The sequence below is a fragment of the Rhyacophila brunnea genome, unplaced genomic scaffold, assembly GCF_057557595.1.
Source record: "Rhyacophila brunnea isolate RB1 unplaced genomic scaffold, BYU_Rbru_1.0 scaffold_18, whole genome shotgun sequence".
Classification (NCBI taxonomy): domain Eukaryota; kingdom Metazoa; phylum Arthropoda; class Insecta; order Trichoptera; family Rhyacophilidae; genus Rhyacophila; species Rhyacophila brunnea.
Window position 1 is genome coordinate 15,636,024 of NW_028232837.1, and position 17,678 is coordinate 15,653,701.

The window sequence follows — 17,678 nt, forward strand, 5'->3', positions numbered from 1 at the left end:
AAACAATTACAGTTATTAATCAAAATCAATTTGCTGCCATCGATAAGCGAATAATTGCTCCATTTTTAACGACATACTATACAACTTGAACGTAGGTATACCTCGCAATAATTGATTAAATGAAATAAATGTATTGCAAAGAATAGTTGAACATTTTACTCTATAGAAAGAGAAACACCTTTATACTCGCGTACATTATAATACCTATGAAGTCAATTTACTTTACAAAAACACAGGGTAAGCGGTAAGGTCATAAGGTCTAATATAACTACGTAATTTTTACAAGGCGTCTAAATTAATTAGCTTTTTCAATCCCACTTCAAGCCCCGTGAGAGACTGCGGCAGAGTGCGGTGAATGAAGGAAGATAATCTTTTCGCCCAGCGTAGGCAATGGGCAGGTGATTCAACAGGTAAAATGGTAATATAACGAAAGAATCTTCTTTCCGAGCCGCTCGCGCCGGATGTACAGCACACAAAAAATCATTTCAAAATTATTTACAGTAGTTTTTACATAACATCTGCGCGCCTGGATAAAGAACATAGATTGGGTACTTTCTATTAATTTATTAATGTGATTTTCCTTGTTATATAACCAAAGGACACAAAATCTTAATTTTTCTTGACTATATTTTGCTTCAAGTCAGAATAGAATATAATAAATTATCGATTGTTGCAAGTACATTAATCATAATATTAAGTAGGTAGGTAGGTATGCTTACACAAGTTTTCATTAACGAAAAAAATCATTGAATATAATCTGAAAACACTTCGGATGCGTAGTCAGGAAATGTCGGCTGAGAGAATACACTGAATGTGTGACGTACGCGATATTACAAGTTTGCGTGTTTCTTAGTCCTCCGGGAACGTGTCCGGAAACTCGTACGTATGCAGTTCGGCGTATCACACTTCACCGTGAACATCGGACATATATGGCCGTATATTAAAGACCGTCCAACCTCTTTGGATCGTATACCACTGACATAAAATTCATGTCTAAATAAAACACGGTTCTTGTCGGTTTACACTTCACATGACGCTAGCAGTAAACGAATTTTGAAAATAGCCGATATACTGGATTATATGTTTTGTTAGGTTACGTTAGGTTTTCATTCTTGAATTCATGAATTTTGCCAAAATCAGCTATGAAAATTGAATTAATGTTCATATTGAATCCAATAAAATTGGAGACCGTATAGTATACGGTCATCTCTTTCCATCAGAAAGCTAACGGCGAACTGTGCCACGGTGAAATGTTTCACATACAATTTACATGTAACCCTCGGGAGCCATTTCGCTACAATCCCATGACCATCATAATCGACCTACGTCAAGAACGATCTACTAGGTCCATGAATGAGGGAAATGCCATGAAAACCATGCCATTATACTACCCTTAGAGGATCAAGCCGGACAGTGTGAAGTCGATGACAGTTAGGAGAGTAGCAGACTACGCCAGACGGTTGAAATGTTTAAAAACAACTGTATCGGAATATTTCATTTAAGTTCAACAAACATTTTTCAGCGAGAGAAAATATGTGACAACTGCTATCACGGTCCCGTTGCTTAGTAAATAGGTACATTATACAATTTATATAGATATACATGAAAGCAATAGCGCCATATGGTACCTATCACGGGAACATAAAGATAACGATTTAATAAGCATTATACATAAAAGACTGCAAAAAGGGGTAGATAACAAGTTCGGTAAGGGCATCAGATACGTACTACTCGATTGAGGTACTAAGTACCACATAGAAAATAAAAATTAAGTCGTGTTCTGTGTCGGAACCATTGCACAGAAAGCGAGGTCCGAGTATTTATCAGGAGAGTATGTCATATATTTACAACTGAACATGGCAGAAAAGTGGGACGACAATATAAGAATATTTATGAAAGTATAGTTGATATCAAAGGTGCAGGAGGACCATTAACATCATGATTCATGAAGAATTGAAGGCATATAAAATATGAAATAGAAAGAGGCGGCATTATACGTAGCTGTGTATGTAGCCGAGTCATATCGATTGATAAGTTAAATTGTACATGATAGGCATGACATGACCATGGCTTCAAAAAAAAAATACTATTAAAAATTACCTATCGAACAAACTATCTCTTGAAAATAGAATATTAACTCTAAATTTTGGATGTCGTGGCTAGACATAAATTTACCAATATGCGAAGATAGTGAAATTCTAGAGCTAGACACATGGTTCGGGCGTGAATCTGCATTTGCAAGTAACGATGCAACATAACAAATGAACACCTTCAGGGTTTTCTAATGCTAACCTGTCACACAGCACTTGCCTGATATCCAACAGGCAATATGGTGAACGAAATATAAGCATGTATTTTCAAATATATTAATTAATACATTGATTTATAACGCAACTATCATATTATTTTACTGTTATAATAACCGATGTCATACATTTTGTTTCTAAGTTAAGCGAATTGGCACCCTGAGTTCTTCCACAGTTGAGAAATTTTCCGACTGCCATACAATCATAATATAAAATTTCGGTACTGTTCGGTTATACCGGAGCCAGCGGAAAACGCATTTTGAAAATAGCCGATAAACTGGATTATTTGTTAGGTTAACCTAACCAAACCTAACCTAACCTAACCTAACCCAACCTAACCGAACCTAAACTAACCCAAACTAACAAATAATCCAGTTTATCGACTATTTTCAAAATGCGTTTTCCGCTGGCTCCGGTATAACCGAACAGTACCAAAATTTCTCTCTAGCCATCTATCATCCTACCTACTCCATAAACGCGATGGAATCTAACTTCAACACAACTAGGTCAACAATTGCGGGAGCCCTTAATTGCATTATGATACCAAAGATTCATAAAGTTAAAATAATACTGAAATGAAGTGTTAAAATGCGATAAAATAATAAATAGGGCTCGAGTATTAAGCCAATATGATGCATGTAGTACGTAATCGGCAGAAAGTAAGTCGGAAGGGACTGTAGTTTTCAGGCGCAATAATAATAGGTCACAACCGTGGGTGAATGGGGCGGAGCGCAAAATCAGGTCACGCCGCCCTCCGCCCTTCTGCCGCCGCTTTCTGACGCAGCCAGCCGCCCCTGCGAGGCAGACTAGCAGCACTTTCGATTTCGCTCGCAATATTATAGACCTGTCTTTATACGATACGGGTTTAATTAAACTATGTACCTAATCATACACGCATGACAATTAAAATGAAATCGCAAGTAACATAACTACTACGTTATAAAAGTTATCATCAATCTAAACTTAAAGCGAATTAAATCTAAATCCGATTTCGTAAATTTTGACAATTATAAAACAGAAATCAAATCATTAAACTATCACAATGTCCATGGCATTGGTCTAAACCTAAACGGAAACGAACAGCAATTTGATTACCAACCTTCGATAGAAAACTGCACCAAGAGAAGAAAATATTACAAAAAGAGCTTGACGAAAGAAAAGCATTAGATTCTTTTAAAAATATGTTTAAAAAATACATTTAAAAAAAACATTTTTTTCGGTTCGGTACATGCTCAAACACACGTGTTAACATGATCTTACTCCCTACTTCATTTATCGTTTGTCAATTTATAACTACGTGTGTTTAGATTCTTTTAAAAATATGTTTAAAAAATACATTTAAAAAAAACATTTTTTTCGGTTCGGTACATGCTCAAACACACGTGTTAACATGATCTTACTCCCTACTTCATTTATCGTTTGTCAATTTATAACTACGTGTGTTGTAGCTTAACCACTGGGAAATGCCATTAGAAATGGCGTATTTCAAAAAATACTACCTTATTCTTAGGTCAATAATTATTATAAAACAATCATTCGCATGATGTTTATCACATTTGAATGGTCAAAGACACAGCTTATAATCAGTATCTTTAGAATTATCTTCAAATGTGTTAATCGTGCCCATTTTTTGAATAATAAAATGCCTAATTCTTGTCAAATCTGGGATCACAGAGATTATAAAATATATTTTTTATCATAAATATTTCACTATTTAACATTAATTTACTAACGGTTTTTTAAATGCGTTTAAAAATTAATACATCTAAAAAATCTTAACACATGGATGTACTGAAATATGACTATATTCTAAATAATCTAAAACATTAGACCGAGAGGTTTAAAAAAATACTATTTTATGTAATAAAAATACTTTATGCAATCGTCAAATAAAAAGTACAATAAGGCTTCAAAATTATATAAATAGATTATCTACAACGTTTAAGGAATGTTCAGGCTAATGCTTTGAAAATACCATAAAAGCTCCATTTTGACCTATGTTAATAACTGTTAATAATGACCTAATAACATCAATCAGATAGGTTAATTGAATGATATATGCAGTACAATACAAGTTATGTTAGAATAAAGAGAACCGGGTGTCTCGATTTTCTACATGTTCGGCAAGGGGTGGGTTCGCTGAAATTTCCTCATGTTGACCCGCAGGCTGTTACCCCTGCCATACGGTGGAAAACACGTATGTCACCATTAACTGCTACATAGCATCATATTATATAATGTATTGTGAAGCGTGCAATATACAATAATGTATTATGTTATGCGAGATAGTGTAGGTGTAAATATGTATGTTATACAGTTAAATTAAAATAATATCGCATGTCATATTATTTACACATATTATAAACTTAATTGTTTCTGCATTTAAAATATCGCCTAGTCATCCAAGTACACATAATATTACAGTAAAGTAGCATTGTCAGCTTTTATAAAATGCATATTTAGATAGATTTATAATGGTGTATATGATTTCGTTTGCGTCAGACGCTGAATAACATTAACATTAAATAATGCACGTTGTGTCCAAAGGATGTAAGCTAATAATTAATAGGTACCTACCATCAGATTAGGAATATAAAAACCAAAATATTAATTATCATGCATTTCACGATTGTTTATTTTAAATTTTAACTTTGACCTAAAACCATAACAAAAGCGTTTTTGTGACTCTTGTAGGATTTGATTTGTGTGGATTAAGCCCTTTTTCTTCCAAATGTCGATATTGTATCCCTACGACGTACTGTCAAATTCTTATGGGCCACTATTCGTCAAGGACCAGAGAACTTTGAAAGACATTATGCCAGCCAGTGTGGAAATTAAAGAAATCACCGTATGTGCACCAATAAGGTAATGCAACCAGTTATTTAAAAAAATATACTATATCATGGCAAAGGACACAATAAACCGGACAGCAGAAGCTGCAGAGTTCTGAAGTATTCCAGTACTCTCGTTCATGAAGAGACATCGAAAGATAATCCACCAAAACATTGACAGGTAACTGTCATTTAACAACATTAAAGTGAAAGCAAAAAATAAACTTCAATCTAGATTGGTAGGTGACATTATACTAGTTTCGACTGTGCAATAATAATAATATTATGTATGCCTGTGTGATACTGATAAGACAGCCATGACTAGAAAGTGTCAATCCAAATGCAACAAAAACACACGATTGCATCAATTTGTATAACTTACCGCTTTCCACGTAATGTCAAAATATGTTTGCGATTCGTACATTGGATGATTGCGTGGGTCAATTAATCGTGCGGTAAACACATTCCCGCGAATAATATATATATATTATATCATACAACAGAATTGATAAAAATGTTTTGTTTTCTAAATCATCTACAACACACCATTATCAATTTGATTAGGATAAGTTTATAGATTGTAATTTTTAACACAACACGTGGATTCGTGTATCTATCTACATAGCTATGAGATTACATACAATCAACAGGCCAGGCTAGTTATTTTTTTGCAAAACATGCCGAACGGGATCACATGGGACTCATTTTGCAGCAGTTGTTCGGGGATCTGATCGCTAGCCGACTAGCTATCGGAATAGGGTTAAATTAGCATAGTATGTATATGGCAGGCGGAGAAACGTTCATTCTAAAGATAGCTAGAATGGATGAACGTGTTCGGTAGTGGCAGCAGAATGATAGCGAACAGTGGCTGGCCACGACCCGTGACCTACTTGAGGTCCGCCGAACGCCTATCGTCGACTCTCTGCGCGCTCGTTATAAAACCCGCTTTACATTTTTATCTATTTCGTATGTACCCATGTACCCATAGACTCATAGAATAACCCGTTGACTCTTCATAATGAAACTGGAATTTTCAAATGTAATTGACGATTTGGTGCAGAAGCAAAACAAATAAATACTTTTTTGAACATACATACATACTTGAATACCTCGAAATACCTACTTACTAGAAAAACTCTTTGAAAAAAAAACGGCGCTCAGCGGGACTCGAACCCGCATCCACTGGATTCGCGCCAATGTGCTTTACCAATTGACCCACGTGCGTCCTAGGGTGTTAGCTTTTTATGCACTCAGATTTTAGGAACATATTAGTGTCCATATAATGATCAGTTATCAAATTTTCAATACTGACTAAACATTTAAAAAAAAATATGTACTTATAATTAAACTTAATACGCAGACCCGATTTTAGGGCAATTGGACCGATTGGGCACAATCGGACATTGCGCTTGAAATGAGTCAAAATAAAAAAGGATGAAACAAACATTTAAAACGCGGAGCCCATGTGCAGTAAAATCATAGAATATGTACTCAAGGAAATCGAGAAATACGTAGGTATTTTTCATAAAGATATTTTGAAAAAACACATTCAAAATTAACTCAATGGCAATCATGTAAGATGTAGTACGAAACGCGTTGTTATACGTGGTCAGCATTTTGTTGTCCTGCAATTTTATCAGTTTATTAATTGTTATTTACACTTGGTGACTAAAGAAGCTAGCTGCATCATTAATAATTGTGAGTGATATGCCAATAAAGAGTTTATCAAAATGTCCGGTATTTTTTACAATGTAGACAAGTATAAAATAAATAATAAAGAACCTCATCTCAACCGTTTTCGGAGGGGAAAATAATATACCTAGGTCCTAGGGGCCTCGCGCATATTACCAATCGGGCTCACCCAAGCTAGGACCGACCCTGGTAATTACCATGTACAAAAAATCGCGAAAAATACGGTGAACTCCTGTGTGATATTCCACTCCCATGTATTTATAAAATCCTAATAAATCGCATCGAGTAAGTTGTAGGTTAAATAATTATGCTGCGACCTAAAAATGCGCTGCATTCGTCGAGGCTCGCATCGGGCGAAGAATGTAGGCGCGGAAGTATGAGATCACACGCTCACCTGCGCGGCAAGCGATTACCGCAGCGCAACACTGCCGAAGGAGCCCGCGAGCGGTGAGCGCATGTTCCGCACAAAGGAGGACAAGACGACCGAAGAAGCACCTTCGCAGCCAAATAATAATATAATGCACGGATAACTAAGTAACCGATAGTAATGGCGAGGCGCCCTTGACACACAAACCGTAGCGCCAGCAAAATGGGAGCGTGTCGTAATAATGAGATGGCGACGCTGGCCGATGCGATTCATTTCGAATCGCAAGCGAATGTGTGTCGGGTTTGCAATAAGTAATAAATACGAAGCATATAAATTATTATTAATCTATCGATTTCTGCCGTAGGGGCATCTACGGCGTGGTTATGTCAGCCAACAAGTAAGTATAGACTGCTTATGATATTGCATTATCAATCATTCGTATTTTACAAGTCAATGTGTGATACCTATAATTCGGCAAAATAGGAACACATCATCCGAAAGAAAAGTATTCTATGGAATATTTTTCATTTTTCAAATCAACACTGTTTCCAAGATAAAATACGATCTTTTTAACATAAGGAACGATTACTTAATATTATTATCTCGTAGAATAGGGACATCCAACATTCATTCCTATTATACAATAAATGGAACTCATAAGGGGGGCAGACAGACAGAGCTCTCGCCCTGGAACCCGGGGTAAAGGCCAGCTAACTGTTATGAACGGGAGACGAAAAGACTTCGAATTGACTTTTTGTGTTATCGAACTAAAAAAATATTTCCATTATTTTGTACACTTATTTTTGCCAATGGACAACACTAGCCTGTTTATTACACGATACATTTAAAAAGAAAACCAATCACTTGTTAATTAAAATCTTGGCATTCGAAAATGATTTTGCTGAAGCCTGATAAAGTTAATTTTACCGATTTAAATATTTTCGTCGACAAAATCTATAAAACGTAATACCCATCTAAGTACTCAATATTTCAGAATTAACACAAAACATAACTAATGATGTCAGCCCATTTGTATATTTATTTATTGTGTGTTTGCACACTGCCCTTAACCTTCCAATGGGTAAGGGGACTCGCCAAAGATAGTGACCTGGGGGCCCCGCTTCAGAATAAGCGGGCCATGATACAAAATGTTGACAAGTAGTTAATGTAGATCTTTTAATAGTTAGTAGATTCAGCATTTACTTCGTGAAAATTCATAACAATTGATGAAAATGCATCATGCTTAAATCATTTCACCACATATTATAAAAATATTGTATAACGACACAATTTATGTTTCCCTCACATGTGAGCTTTATCACGCATAAAAGCATGAAAATGTAACGTTTGTGCAATAGTAGAATTTATTATTATTCCCAATGCTGTCCGGTCGAAAAAGAATTATGCAATGTGAGAAAGGGTCATCTGATAAAATAACTTATTTACAACTTTATTGAGTTCAACTTTTTCAAGCTAATTCCAATAAAATAAAATACTTGCATCAATGTAGGTTACTTACAACGATAAACAAAACCACATAAATACCTTCGCTTGCACGCATTGGCCATATAACTAGAAATACCATTATATTGCACATTGTAAATAAATACACAGTGACAATTATATCTAATTTATAGCAATTTCTTAACTGCAGGCACTTTAGCTATCGAAATTATCTATAAAATCCAAGTACTTAGAAATTGTGCGCGAATTCAGGGTTACAGAATACATTTTATTATAACATGTCACGAGCCGCTGGGCGCACGAAGCACAGAAAAAAAAACAGCAGATCGCATGTCACAATAGTCGGAGACCCAACATGGCAGCGCCGAGGGAGCGAACCCAGCTCGACTAAACGCTTTTCACCATCTTTGAATAGCTGCTGCTGGTGTATGGCAAATAGTGAAATCGCGTTAAGTCTGTTCTTTCTCATTCGGTCAAAATCAAGTTGCACGTAAATCCGAATAAAAATCCAAATACCATCGGTGGAAGACGTACACTTTAGTACGCTGATTGTAATTCAAATACAAAAATATAAATTTCAGTAGTCGATAATACATCGATAATACACATAATAGATGTTCACTGTTACATACATTACATAAAAAAACAGAGAATATCAAGTATTAACAATATTTAAAGAAAGACAGCGGAATTAATAGAAAAGAGTAAATAAAAAAAATATGAGCTAAGTATAAGATATTTTTTAAGAATCTATAAAATAACGCCGACCTAAACCAATCACTCTCACGCAAGTGGAATATATCAAAATCAAAAGCAATTTTGTTGAACAGATATTGCACTCCCAATTGGCGCTACTGACACGACAACTCATAACACCAGAATTGATTTTCTTTAATGGTGGAATAAACTTGAGAACGCTTTGTCTAGCATGGCCCTACTAGGCAGTGCTTGCTTCGTACATATTTTGTTTGGTTATCAGTTGTATAATTTTATCCAAATATCTTAAATGGAAATGCCAATATTCGATGTTTAATGGCGCGATCTTTCGTGCGTGTATTTGTATTATATAGGTATCTCTGCTGATCGGGACAGGCTTCGGCTGCTTCAATATGACATTCACAATCGGCAAACGATACCGGACATGATCACCATTATACGGAATAATTTCAAATCACGTATAACTTGAGATGGCTGCATAAAATTTCACTTTCACACAATTACGGATTAATATTAAATCGGTATTGATAAATAGAGAGTGAACATACTATACACTGCTGTCTGCAATGGAACACAAATAATAAACGGACACACCTGAACACACCGCGAACTCAATTTGCAACAGCCAACTTAGTGTAGGCAATATGGTTGCAAGCATTTTCTGTAGGTGCCTGCTCAATACACTAACAAAATGATTTTACCTGCTATTACAATTACAACTTAGCTACGAATGAGTGAATAGACTGCAGAATGGGACTAGGGATAGTTATTTTATATTGCGTATGTACATGTTTAAATGCGCTGTGTTTTCTTGTTGTTTACACATAGTAAACATAAACACATGACAAAAAAATCTAGGTTTAAAAAAAATAACCACAATCTTCGTTATTTTCTTTGTCATATACCCACCTACTTATTACAAACTTGATAACATTACCAAGATGTGTTTTTAAAAAATAAGAACCTATTGACGTGTATTTTGTAATTTCGTCGATTCTAAGTAAAACCACAACAATATTATTCGGCGTTGATTCCTAAGACAGATTATAAATTTTTATATTCAGAGAAAAGTACGGGCCGTGCCGTTCGGGAATGTGGCTATCGCGCAATACGAAAGAAAAAAGAGCCAGTACCAATTCGTGACACTTTTTAAACTTAGAACGGGTACCGTTTTCCACGTAGGTATATTCTACAAACAAAATATCACGCTATGAAAACGTTGCAGTATGCATGGATGTATCAGGTCGTAATCTATCGATAAAAGCACACACACTCAAAAAAAAACCCACACACTTTAGTTTATTTACCTATCAGTGATATTATCGCATGCAAGTGTGCGTGGTGAACACTACGGCAACGTTCGAAATTCGAATAAACAAAAACACGGTGGTGTTGGTAGGCGGTGTGACGTCACGGCTCATTGAAATGACAACGCGCGATATGAGTCGCGCGAAAAGCCCGCCGCGCGCTCGCCTCCTAGCATTGGCAATATGGCCGCCGCGCATCAGCTGATGCAAACGCATTTCGAATGTATGAGGTATCAGCTGGGAGGCGGGCGGGAAAGGGGGGCCGAGGGTTGGAGACCCTCCGCTAGAATACACTTGCGACGACTGGGCGAGTAAATTGAAAACACACAGAGATCGGCTCGGTGGATCGCCCGACAAAGGGCCGAGATCTCCGCCTGCGATCTTAATAAGTTGGAATAGAATCGAACAAAGACCGGTGTATTTTTCAAATTCAACAGAATTTTAAACAAAATAATCCACCTACCCAAAGTCATACGTTCGACCAACCGTCCAGTACCTGAATAGGTACAACCACAAACGTAATTCACAATCAAATAGAATATTGATATTCACGATATTGACATGACAGCTAAATTAAAATCTTACGTCGTCCCATTCACGGTAAAACCTCTTCGCTCAGAGTAGGTATTTGGCATTCGAATGGAAACAGTTTAAAAATAAACGAAATATTTGATTTTAAAAAAAATCATGTAATGAAAATTAAAAATAACTATGTACTCGAAAGTATACAATTATTGTGTACCTTACACGCATTATTTGTGATGATACGAACTTGATCCAACCAAAAACTAAATATTATCGCCCTGGTATAGTGGTATTTTAAGAAACGATTAAATAATAATGACATTTTTATTAGTGGCAGCGAAGAACTAGGGACCATCATTCAGCAGCGGATCGACCACCCCAGCTGATATTTTAGTCCACTACGTTTACTAGTGCAATGTATAAAATCATTCTACAGTGGTACCATAGGCGTTACGCATATGTATTGGAATTGCTTGCTGCAATGCCTGGTTTAATGCTAACAAACAATACCACTACAACTGCACTTCCCTTTTTCCGTAGCCATGGTGACACTGTAGAATGATTTACCTATACAACTGTTGTAGAGGTACGTAAGCACGTGATAAGACGTAAGTGTAACCATAGCAATTTAATAGCCAAAGACTTTTCCAAGTTAGACACCGCATTTCTCACTATGGCAATAAATGTTATACCATAAAACAAATCCATAACTATTGTATGAATTAACTATACGGAAGAATGCACTGCCTTACTACGTATAAATTTACAAAAAGATACTTAAATGAGATAGTGCTAGAAACAAGGCGTTACCGATAGATAATAACTACTTCACCATCCCACATTAACTTTTCAGATATGGGGAAGGGAATAAAAAAACAACACATAGGTACCTACCTATCACAACCTACACGAGTCCATCCATGTGCGCGACAGACAGGCACGATGGAAAACGCATACGCGCGCGGTGGCAAAATAGACGAACACACAAACGCACGCAATGGGGTTGAGCAGATCGAGTCGGGTTATCAGGAGGGTGGTCCCTCTTCGACGGGGTCGTGGAACTCCGGGGGGTGGACCGGCGGCTCGGCAGGCCGTCGACCCCGCCGAGCGAAGGGAGTGCGCCCCACGGATCCGGCACGAGGGCTCCACGCACACCACCATCCGATGGCTGCGACTATCATCATATCACCTATTCCCATATTGCCACATGAAACGAGAGCTATGATGTATTATTAGCTAAGTGCATTATTAAAATATTCCGAGGCGCCCCCAATACCAGGCAGTCTCTATTTAAAGAAATATCCTGATAACATTATATTACGAAGGTATACCTAGTACCTATATTATTTTTTATGGCAGTTTATATTCTCCGTAGAGAATGGTCTGTCGATATCATAATATCATATTATTATCATCGCTCCTCATTGAACACGAATAACAAACGTGTTCATGTTAGGTACTGTATATAGGTACAAGTTTACATACCTAGCAACCCTCATAATAAAGAAGGTACCTAGGTACTTCAGATTTAGTGAAGGTATAGGTAATGTTGCTAATGTATCTTGTATTCATAAGCGTCTAACAATCTAATTAAAGGTATAAAGGATTCTAATAATTGATTTTCCTTAGATCAAAACGGTCATAAACTCATAACATTAATACCATAATAGGTAGGTACTTATAGTTTAGATTGATATAAGCAGATGGTTAAAATAGTTGTGTTAACAAATTCAATTTGGATAAAAAAAATTACTTAATAATGAATATGTTATCAAATTTGGTCGGTATCAGCCAGTGCTAGAGTATGCAAATAGTTCTTGCTAAACACATAAAAAATACGTGCTGTGTTGGCGAGATATGAAGGAGTTAAATAGGTAGGTACCATTTGATTAAATGTGTCGATCGCATGACGAAATAAGCAATGTTGAAAACATGACGTTTCGTAGGAAAACAATACCTGATTGTTATCGCTAATTTTTACAGATTAAGCAATGTGCTTTTAGCAAATTATTATCGTTATCACGTGCTTCTGAAAAGTCAAACTTTAAAGAATAAGTCGTTCTTGGGAAAACCAGAAATTCATGAAACGCACGAGGTTGGTAAACAAAAATACGATCAAAAATATCATTGGGCCGCGAATAATGCGTGGCGGGGTGCCAGACCGGATAAAAACCTAAATATTTGTGTGTTTCGCACTGGGAAACGAGCACACTATGTGACGTGTAATTTACAGCAAACAACGAACGAATGATATGCCAAAATAACACGCAAAATATTTTCTTCACCTCGTCTGCGAGGTGAACAACCAACCGACCACACGTTTCCTTTATCTCGACAACAGGTGTCAATCTCTTTTGTTTTCGAGCATGCACTTTACTCGCAATATCGGCTCAAGTGCGCGTAAATTTAATTAGATTATTTTCCCCAGCTAGATAGGTACTTACTTACTTACTTATTAACTATGTAGATGTTTTTCGGAATGTCTTCTACGTCTTTCGAAACTTCTTCAACTGACAACGTGACGCAATTTCTTAGCAATTATTTATATATTTATTATCATATTTTATTTATCACGTAGCGAAGGACAAAGGCTGAACACACGATCGCCAACGTGTACACTCAGTATGTTATACAATGTACACACAATCTCACGCACACGGTGGCAAACTTACATTCGCTCGTGGTGGTAAGTAGGAGAGAAGACAGGCCGTCAGCTGGCCGATCCGTCTGGCCTTTGGGCTCAGGCGTGCTCCTTCCCGACTCGAACCTTCGAGGCGCAGCACCACAATCGTCACGGATTCTCACTCACAATAACCAACAATCAACAGCTATAATTCAAATTCATATATCGCAGCACCAGAACACACGGATTTCAGTCGAGACGCGCTGCTGCACTTTGCTCATTCGCGCTCGCTGGGACGTCGACACGGGTATACTGAGAACAATAAAACTTCTTATATCTCCGTTTTCGAACGATTCGACTGATAGATAGCACTAAATTTCCAAATGGCGAGCTTTATACTTTGATAACGTCGCGTATTTTGAATCTGGATATACTTTTTGTTTAAATCTGTTTTGTAGCGATGCGTAAACACGAGCCGCGAGACCCTCCCGCGTCGAAGGCTGAAATCGGACTGACGAGCGGCGCGCGGGTAGCGGAGGTTGGAGCTTTCGAACGCGCGCCTCCCCTCTCGCCTCGCGTACCGCCACACGTGAAATTAAACTGGTGGAGGGAGGGGGGCGCCCGTGGAATAGCGATGAAAAATTAATCATTCGCGGAAAAGCCAGCCAGCGGCGGAGCTCCCGACTGCTTCAAGGAAAGTCGTCTCTTCGCAGAGGATCTACCAACATTACGGAGAAGTGATCTCATAATCGTTGTCGAAACCAAACCACGGCATGCTTCTACGGATAGAAACATTTGGTACTTCATAGAACATTGAAATTGCAATATAAAAGCAGTCTGAAATCAAAAGTAGAACTTACTATCCCATGTAGGTATATGGTATTTATAATAACATAATCCAAACGCAAAATAAGTGTTATGGATGTGTATTTATTTGAAACAGTTACAATGGTAATATAATTAACGGTGCTTGATTAATTTAAAAAATGTTACAAAATAAATATTATACCTACGTTCAATTATAATTACCGTATAATTATAGTGAGTATTCTCAATCAAACAATGTTCAAAAACTAATAATCCTCAGCAAAGAAAACAGAAGAAAAGTTCGCGGAAATACAAGTGACTCACGTGATGAGAAATTTCAAAGCAAAATCTTTTGTGATTCATACTACATCCGCCAACTTATGTATGTAGCCGTATAAACTTCATCAAACGTACTGAGACTCTATCAATGATCGGCACAATAATACAAACATAATATTACAGCTACCAAAAGTGCCGAAAAGAAAATAGGTGCGTATATTTTAACAATGATACAGATGAACGGATGTTACAATGATTGATTTTTGATAAATGCAATCAAATATTGCAAAGTCATCTGAGCACTTATAAAATGTATCGTCATTATTCGAGAATAACATGAAATTAACCTACACCAATCTCGCACAAAAAACATGACGTAATTTTATTGTTAGTGGGATTCCGAGTGACATATATTTTAATCTCGGTACAAAATTTGTTAGTAAATGTGTTTCTTCACTATTTACTTCCGTAGGGACAGCGGAATAAAATTTGTCACTGGAAAATATGTAATTAGAATTATTAATAATTCAAATAAATCGGATATCGCTTGAGCTACAATAAGAAAAGTCAAGTAGTATTAAATCTATCATGCAACGCACTGAGAGTATAGTCAACAAAAATAACTTTTCAGAAGAACAATTACAAACTCTTCAAATTTATTGAATGATTTTAAATTTAAAATAATTATCAACTCCATAATTAGCGAACTCCACATTCGAAACAGACACGGCTCTCCATGGTTTGCCTTCGCCGGACTCGAACCAAATTAAGAATGTCACTGACACAGGCCCTGCGTGGCGCTGAATACTGAGAAGGCTGTCAGATGGATCATGAAGCAGAAGATATTTAATACAATGAAAAAATGCTCTCAGTTGAAAGGAATTTAGGTATCTCCATCTGATAAATTACATATAAATTGGCGAAATGGAGAAACTAAAGATGGCCAAACTCTAATATACAATTACGATCAAGAGTTTTGGCCTGTCTCCAACACTCTTAGTACGTACCGTGACACAAATTACAAGCACTCACCCTGGTGTCATCGAAAACTTGGGAGTACATATGATTATATCGCCATGGTGACAATCAGTTTGATGGTAACACAACGATTCCATGGACAATCTATCAACACCAAAAAATCCGACTGTTTGTCACCAAGCCCCGTGTTTGTGGCTGTGGCTGTAGCTGTAGCTGTAGTGTGGCTGTAGCCCTGGTTTTCGATCCATTTGAGACCGAGTGAGTGCCGCTCAAGTGAGTACTTGAGACATATAATAAGCCTAGAAACCCATAAAGGTAAAAATGTGGCCGCTACCATACTATGAGTATACAGTGGACTGGAAGAAATATTTTAAATATTGATGGATTGATAATTGAGCTCTGGAGAGAATTTTGGGCTCATCCATTGTGTCAAACTAAACTATCGAAATAATGAGAATACCTATTTCATGGCCAATTTCTATTGTCTACAGAAAGAAACATATTATCTTATGCATAGGTATAAATGTATCGACTAAAAACCAAAAATGTGATTTTATTTATTATTGCCAACATCTTTTAAACTGATCTTAGCATGAAATTCATCTGACATTTTCATAGAAAAGCACGATGTCTCATCGAAATAAACACATACATACAGTCCGCATTGATACACACACTGATGTGCGCCGTCGACGCCGTCGCTCCCGCGACCATGTTCGAATCACGAATGCGTGTGTAGCGAATAAAAAAAAGTTGGGAAAGAGCGAGAAGCCTGGTGGCCGTCTCTTTCGCGCACTAGTTAAACGCAAGTCACGATTAGTGCGCATGTCAAGACGGAGCCGAACGCATGCGAACGATGCCGAGCGGCGTACGCTATAGGTAGAAAATTGAAAATGATTACAACGACGCCGACGTCAGTGGAGTCAGGTTTTTGGTTGGCCTGGAAAACTCACTTTTCCACAATGGCATATTGTACAACTTTTAAAACACGATGAAAGTGTCAAGAAAAGTATGTAATCAACCGAGAATTTCGATTTAATTTAATTGTATAAAATCTGTGGTCGTTGATCAAGTTACGAAAAGTGTAAAACTGATGGTTTTCATTAGAAGAGTTTGATGCTACAAATTACCCCTGTAAACAGAGAAAGGAAACTATAATATAACAGTAATAGTTAACTACTATCATTATTGATATAGATTTTTACCAAATGGACGAGCTCAGAAACCTGTACCTATCACAAAATAATCATGTTTCTACCTATTATATTTTACCACCACATACCTACCTGTATATTATCTACCTTTTTTAAAGTAATTAAAATTATAATAATACTCGTAGGCAGGTATATACAAAATCTAATTAATGTTTAAATGTGTTTTTAAATTTTTTTAAAAATTAAAAACAGTGTAAATGAGCATTTTCACACAACGGAACAAATATATTACACATATTATTATATTATGCACTATTATTTTTTCCGAAGATTAGCCGTAGGCAATACGTATTAACGTTTGGGGGCATATTTTTTTTTTTTTTAGAATTATTAATAACCATGTCCTTGCTTTTTCGTACAAGGTGGTTGTTAGTAATTTTGAACAATCACAAACACCCAGGCTTTGAGAAAAACACATAAATATTTTTGTCATGACCGGGATCGAACCCAGAACTCTCGGGTGGAAGGCCGACGCCTTACCCACTGCACCACGAGAGCCGCCATTGGGGGCATATTCCCTGAATACAAACACCCAATGTTATTGTTTATTATTGATAAAAAAAACAAC

The 17,678-nt window shown here is 36.8% G+C and overlaps 1 protein-coding gene across 4 annotated transcripts in view; it reads right to left on the reverse strand.

Annotated features, from left to right (window-relative positions):
• drn (zinc finger AN1-type doctor no) overlaps positions 1-17,678 on the reverse strand; it is a 151,559-nt gene that overhangs the window by 74,710 nt on the left and 59,171 nt on the right. The window contains exon 1 of one of the 4 annotated variants that reach the window (XM_085945174.1): positions 13,882-14,345. The exons of 1 other annotated variant lie outside the window; for it this stretch is intronic. The gene's annotated coding sequence lies outside the window, so the exon portion shown is untranslated. Of the gene's footprint in view, positions 1-8,741; positions 8,760-9,925; positions 9,944-13,881; positions 14,346-17,678 lie in introns of those variants that run through there. 2 more of the 4 variants (XM_085945177.1, XM_085945176.1) reach the window with 2 other exon arrangements.